The 7,408-nt window shown below is 48.0% G+C and overlaps 1 long non-coding RNA gene across 1 annotated transcript; it reads left to right on the plus strand.

Moving 5' to 3' along the window:
• Positions 1-3,689: 3,689 nt before the first annotated feature.
• LOC138579556 (uncharacterized) lies at positions 3,690-4,812 on the plus strand. Its single transcript, XR_011304067.1, has 3 exons — positions 3,690-3,748; positions 4,317-4,386; positions 4,727-4,812. It is a non-coding gene; the product is annotated as an uncharacterized lncRNA (long non-coding RNA).
• Positions 4,813-7,408: the final 2,596 nt, after the last annotated feature.

Raw genomic sequence — 7,408 nt, forward strand, 5'->3', positions numbered from 1 at the left:
TTATTCCCTCCGTTTCCGATAGTTCGTCCGACACCTTCCAGTAGGGTCTCATGCCCTCAGGTAACGCCTTTTCGCTTGGCCAACCTTCCTTGGTCCATTTACGAATCATGGCCATGGTGGGGTCTTTTCCATCTTCCTCTTACCAGTGTCTCTCACTGAGTTCCAGGTACTCTGGCGCTCTCACATCCGTAATCGATGCCACTATGCATTCTCCGTGGAGGAAGGTGGTGGCCTTATCCTTTCCCTCCGGCAGTCTTGACATGCAGTCGGCTTGTGAGTTTTTCCAGCCTGAGATATGCTGGATCTCAAACGTGTACTCTTGCAGCTTGGCTGCAATGCGTGCCAATCTGGGCGTGGATACTTTTGTGCCTCCCGGACTAAGCATATGGATCAGGGGCTTATGATCAGTCACCAGCTTGAATTTGGTGCCCCATACATATGTCCTGAAGTGTTCCACCGCCCATGCACAGGCCAACATTTCTTTTTCTATAGTGGAGTAGTTCTGTTCAGCCTCTGATAATGCCTTCGATGCAAAGGCCACTACTTGCTCTGTGTCGCCTTTCTTTTGTGTTAGGACTGCTCCCAGTCCATAGGCACTGGCGTCGGTGGTGACAACCGTTTCCCATGCGGGATTAAATGGTTGGAGGCATGGCGCTTCTACGATATGCTGTTTTATCTTCACCATGGCTGTCTTTTGGGGTTCCTGCCACGCAAATTCCGAGCCCTTTTTGAGTATTTCACGAAGGGGTGCCGTGGTTTCGGAAAACTTAGGTATGAACTTCGCATAGTACTCAGCCAGCCCCAGAAATGACCTTACTTCTTCTTTGCTGACTGGCTCCAGTGCTTTAATGATAGCTTGCATGAGATTCTGTTTGGGACTGATCCCTTTTTCTGAAATCTTATAACCTAAGTATTCAACTTCTTTCACGCTGAAGAGACACTTCTCATAGCGTAACCGCACTCCTGCTTCTTGTAGTTTATTTAAAACCACTCTCAATGTGGCGTCGTGCGTCTGTTCATCCTCCGCATACACGAGGATGTCGTCCTGGAAGTACACGACATTTTTAACCTTCTTCAGCAAGACGTCCATCATGCGTTGGAACGCCGACGCTGCAGATGACTGCCCGAATGGCATTTTGGTGAATTGGTATGTGCCAAAGGGAGTGATGAATGCCGTGAGGGGTTTCGATTCGTCATGTAGCTGTATTTGGTGATATGCGTTCCTCATGTCCAGTTTCGAAAATATCTTGGCTTCTTTCATTAACAGAATGAGTTCATTTATGCTTGGAAGGGGGTAGTTATCGGTGATGACTTCCAGGTTTAAGCTGCGTAGGTCTATGCATACCCTGAGTTCCTGTGATTGGGGTTTCTTTATAAGTACGACGGGGCTCAGCCATTCTGATGCTTCTATCTCTTCTATGACACCCTCCCTTTTCATCTTTTCCAGCTGACATCTAAGGGTATCCCTTGCCGTGGCTGGTACTGGCCTCACTCGGTGCTTTACGGGGACAGCATTCTTTTTGAGTATTATCTTGTGGAGAAAACCCTTGATGTGCCCCGGCTCCTCCGAGAAAAGTGTTGGGTAGTCGCCTTTGACCACGTGTCCTCTCGTCACCTTGACTGACAGGACTTGTTCGTCGGTGCTGGGATCCAGTCTGATTTTTAACTTGTCCTGGTCGTCCCACCCTAGCACTGCTGGGCCTTCATGACTGAAATAGACCTTGGTCGTGGTTTCCCTTCCCTTGAATTCAACTTTGGCATTGATGTATCCTAATAGTTCGACTGACGCACCTCCAAACACTGTGGGTTTGTGTTTCGTCGTAAGCACTTGTACCTTTTCCTTGTACGTGCGAAGGGGAAGGATCGTTAGATCGGACCCCGAATCCGCCATGACCCTGGTTTCTCTTCCATCAATCTTGATCACACAGTGAGGCTTCTCTCTCCTCGCTCTTGTGCTGTTAATCATGATGACCGTGGGTCTCCCTTCATCTTCGGAGGATGACTCATTCTCCGGGTTGCGATCAGCATTGAGGCTGGATACTTTCTTGTTCCTCCACCGACACACGATGGCGAAATGGCCAATGCGTTTGCAAATGGAGCACTCCTTGTCTCTGGCTGGGCACTCTCTGTCAAACGCCAGGTGTTTCGTGCTGGTGCACCTGTGACACTTCAGGGGTTCTTTTCTGTTCCCTCTCCCTCCTTTCGTGTCAGCAACCGGCCTCTCTTTTCTTGCCTGGTAACCCACTGCTTGTATTTCTGCCGAACCCTGGGCCCCAGTTAGCTCCTTACGTCTTCCCGCCGTTTCTTCGACTGCCCTGGCGATCTCGATCGCTTTCTCTAACTGCAGTTCTTTTTCGACAATAAACTTATCTTGGACCTTCCGGCTGTTGGTGTGGACGACCAACATATCACAAATGAGGCTCTCCGCGTTGTTGCCAAAGTTACACAGCGCCGCTAGTTCCCTCAGCTTGGTGACGTAATCGTCGACTGGTTCAGATATTTCTTGCTTATGTGTGTAAAACCGTATTCGGTGGAGCACTGTGTTCTCTTTACTAGCAAACCTTTTAATGATTCTCCTGACAGCCTCCTTGAAAACATCGTCATTGTCGCCAGCCACTGGTATCGGAGTGAGACTCTCGAATATTCTCTGTCCTTCCACTCCCAGGGCATTTAATAGCATGGCCCTGCGCCTCGCCGCTGAAAACCCCGCCCCTCCTAGGGCCTCCACGTATGTCGTGAATAGGGGTTGCCATTGTGGCCATGGAATGGCAGGCCTACCTGGAGTTTGTAGAAACGGCGGCGGTGGCGTTGCTCCTTGCATGTTTTCCCGTGGGTTCTGGTGGTGATCCTCGTCGCCAATTTATGTTGTATAATTCTTTCAATGAAGACAGGAGCCTGTAATCTGGTGACGATGTATTTATTTGCTTAACCAGCTTAATGCGGAATGCACCCAACATGCGTGCATCAACTATAATGGCCAACGGGCCTACAGTGGCAGGGAGAATGCAGCCTGGGTGAACTGTGTCCAATCTGTCTCTCAAACGGGCCTCACATAAGGAGCGCTGTGCAGGGCGCACCTTGTCGCGTCCTCCGCTCGTTCCATAGTGCCCGCGAAGCGCACGGGGGCGGAGCTTGCACGGGCCGCGAGATCTTGCGAGAGTACGGGCTCTCGCGATGTCTCTACACTAGGCGTCTTTGGCAACTGCAAACACTCAGAAGCTATATTTGTAAGTACCTACTGCTATTTGCCCAAGCAGTTTCCCTTAGATGTCGTTTTGAACTACAATACTCAGAATGCTCCATTTCTCAGCATCCATTGCTACCTGCATTAAGCTGCAAATAATCCTGCCATTTAAAATAAACATCTAGATGTAAGTAAGCATCAAGGTATGTCACAACTAATAGATGTCATATAAATATTTCAACAAAGCCAGTCTCACTCGGCGTTTGCTTTTGCATTTTCACTTCGCACATTTTGAATGGGTCAGATTCCGATTGTGAATTACTACAGGAACGTTTTTTCTATCCCAAAACATGGCCAACAGCAATTGCCATGAAGGAAGGACGTCCTTTTCAGTACACATAATACATGGGTCAGATTCCCATTGAAATTTACTACAGGAACGTTTTTCCATCCCATGACATGGCCGACAGCCATTGCCATGAAGGAAGGACTTCCTTTTCAGTACACTTAATGCACTGTGAACCAAGCGGACAACATGGCACACAGAGGACGTTTTGTAACGAGGTAGGACCCTTTTTCCTTCTGCATTGTGCCCCTTACAGGGGGTGTACAATGCACGTGCCCCACCATGGGCTCACACGTGCAGCCGGACGCAGCGCACATGATTATTTATTTCCATTCTGTGTTCTTGTTTTAACACAGGATTGTGTTGCTTTTTCAATTACAAGTGACGCCGACACAGTCACATTGCTTTCTGTGAAAAAACTGCATTAGTTTTAAACCCTGTGCTTGTTAAACACTATGGGGATTTATGTTCGTTTCAAGTGCTATTTTTACTTCTTGGCACCAGTCAGCTTTCAGGATTCTCTTAAACCACATGGACATGATTACATATGGTGAAACCAGTATAGCGCTATTTTCTAAACTACCTGAGTCTGTGATTTATTTAAAACAATACTTTTTTACTTAAACTAACAGAGTTCAAGCAAATTAACATTTACAGCTTGGACTAGTTGGTCATGTTTATACCAAGACTTCAGTTTCATATAACTGACTTAACTTAAATGCAGGTTCTAATAACTTTAAAAATTAATTTCTACATACATTTTCTTTCCCTACCGACTACAATTAGGCGGGATTGATCCCATGACCCAACTGCACACCACTGCATTATGCTGTTATCATTTTGAACTACAATCAGGGTAAGACAATGAACTGATTATATCATATTATTACAGGAAATGATTGTATTCTTGCATAAAACCTACCATCTAAACATTACTATTTGTTTTTTAAAAATATAAGGATTTCACTACATGATTCCTCCTCTCCTGTCCTTTTCGTACTCCTAAGCTTTTATTTTTTCATCTTATTTCCTTGGAACATCTTACATAGATCCTTTTGGTTTTGTGTTTGTAAGGTATTTTGTCATTATTCAACTGTGTGTTCATACTGTACCTACCTTGGATTTTTACATGCCTTTGAATGTAAAAACTTTTTTTTTTCTTTCCTTCGTGGTTTCTTTCTGTTACGCTGATCAAGCCTGGATTTGAAAAGGGCATTGTTTGCCGAAACACGTGTCATCCACTAAGGCTTTAAATTTTCAAATAAAAGGAATCACTTTTTCCACTGAAAACAAACAGTTTCTCATCTTTTCATTTTCACGGCGCATGACCATTGGTAAGCTCACCCAAACTAGAATCAGTTTTTACGAACGGAGTCGGGGGGCTCAAAGTCTCTGTGGCAGCTTCCTCCATGCGACGCAGCACTCAACTATCAACCTAGACCTACAATTACAAATCTTAAGAATTGTTTACTTTCATTCACCTAATATTAGGTTGCGAGGTACTTGTTCGAAGGTGTCTTTTCAAAAAGTCGCTCATACTGTTACTTAAATTCAAAACCCTCTGCATCGTCCACAAGGCTTTCTGGGGCCTTGGTCAAAAATACCTTCAGCTATCTCTCCGCAAATACCTCCCCTCTCGAGCTCTTCGCTCCTCTACCTCTTATTCCCTCCGGGTCAATCGTTTTTCAAAGAATGGGGGTAAATCTTTATCTTCGGGTGGGGCCTCCCTCTGGAACAGCCTCCCTGCTACTCTAAAACTCGAGGAGAACCATCTCCGGTTCTGGAAGCACCTAAAGACCTTCCTCTTTGCTTCTGCCTTCGCTCCCCCTCTCCCCTGCTGATCTACTCTCTCTTGGCACTGTGCAACTGGCCACCCTCTGTCCCCTGGGCCCAGGTACCTGCTCACCCTGCCACCCTCCTGCACTGCCTCCCGGCCACCCCTTGCACTCGGGACTGTATCTGTACCCATACAGACCCCCTGCCCCCATTTTTTCTTATTTTTCTGTACTTATCAGACTACCCAGTCTGCTGCCTTAAACACAGCACTTGCCATTTGCTGGCTGCACTACCACTGTTTATTGCATCAATGTTCTATTTATTATTATTTATTCTGCTCTCCTCTGCTCCGCACTTTCCACTCTCCCCCTTCCGTGCACTTTTTCCCCTTTTTCCCTTTCCCAAGCACTTGCGCGTTCTCCATGTCACTGGGCCTAGTAAGATCGTTGTTGTGTTGTGTTGTGTTTTCCCCTGTTCCCCTCCCTTGCCTAGTCGTGCTCTGAAACACTTGTGTACGAGCGCAATACAAATAAAATATATCATATCAAATCATATCGTATCACAGGCCTTGCGTTGTGCAGGTGACCCTGACAGCTGCTGGGAGTGGCGACTTAGGCTGCCCTGGTGTAAGCTTTCTGGTGCGATGTTGGTGGAGTGAGGGTCTGATCCCTGGACATCCCTGCAGCCCAGGGCCACTGGCAGGGTGTGGGTGAGGGACTCTGCAAGAGCTGAAACACCCTCATTCCTCTTGCGGACCATGTGTGCTAGCACAACCAGGTCAGAGGCAAGGTGGCCCACGGCACGGGCACAGCGCCGGCTGCTGGTCTGCGTGCATTCCTGCATCATAGGGGACTGCTGTAGCTGCTGCCTGACCAGGTCGGCCATCTCTTCAGGCTTCTGTTTTATTCTGCAGATGCGTGCATCCATGTCACATATGTTTGGCATTGGTGGTGGAAGTGGGCTATGTAGGTTGGAGGGGCTGAAGGTTGGTCTATGATGTGGCGTGCTGTCCGGGGAGTTGTCTGTGCTGTCCCCAGCTTCAAACACCACATCTTCATCCGTCAATGTTCCGGATGTGATGGTGGCTGGTGTTGGGTGGGCCCTGGCCATGTTGATGGGCCAGAGGGCTCCACTACAGGTGCAGGTGGCTGTGCCACAGTGATGGTTGGCTGCACTATAGGGGCAGGTAGCTGGGCCAAAGTTACAGTTGGCTGCACTACATGTCAGGTGGTTGGGCCACAATGACAGTTGCCTGCACTGCAGGGGCAGGTGGCTGTACCACAGTAACTGTTGGTTGATATGCAGGTGCAGGTGGCTGTGCCACAGGGCCCAAGGGCTGTGCTACTGCGGGTGGCGTCAGCTTGCCTGTGGTGCTGCGGGCATGGTACTCTTCTTTTGTGTGGCTGGCTGGGATGTTGAGGGTCCAGCATGATCGCTGTCAAATGATGTGCCTGTCAGGATGAGCTATGCATGCAGTTATTCACCTCTGTGTCACCTCAACGGACTTGCAATACACAGATAAATCATTGTGTTTAATTCTGCCGGTACATCGTGTCAGGTTGTCAGGACTGCTATGAGGCGTACGTGCATGTGTGTGTGTGTGGTATGGATGCACATTGGTCGTAGTGTTGCCATGCTTCCTTGTTCTGGTGTGTACTTCATATATGTGCTACTTCTCATGTTTTCTCTTTGTGCACATGGCTGGTATTCATATGCCATATGTGTATGTACATGCATTTTGGATGCAATGCTTGTGTTCCCCTGGACTACGGCCCAGGCAGCTGTATGTGCATGGCCCATTTCATGTAGTAGTGTTTCAGTGTCATGCACTTGGACCTGACTCCATGATGTATGTGTGCATTTCACAGTCAACTCAGGTTTTGTGTTTTGATGTGGTTTGTTCTTCTTACCGTCCTCTGCTTGCGTCCCAGCCCCAGCCTTTGCCGCTCCTACTCCTTCGATCCCTTCCACGTGCAGCACTGTGCTGCATGTTTCCTCCCAGCACATGAGTTTATGTGGGGAGACGGTCCTGCCTCCGGTTGCAATACATTCCCTCTGGTGGGCAGAAAGCAGGTTCCTCACTCTGAGGTAGAGGTCGTCCC

The sequence above is a fragment of the Ambystoma mexicanum genome, chromosome 3p (assembly GCF_040938575.1).
Source record: "Ambystoma mexicanum isolate Mex_15411 chromosome 3p, UKY_AmexF1_1, whole genome shotgun sequence".
NCBI classification, from domain to species: Eukaryota; Metazoa; Chordata; class Amphibia; order Caudata; family Ambystomatidae; genus Ambystoma; species Ambystoma mexicanum.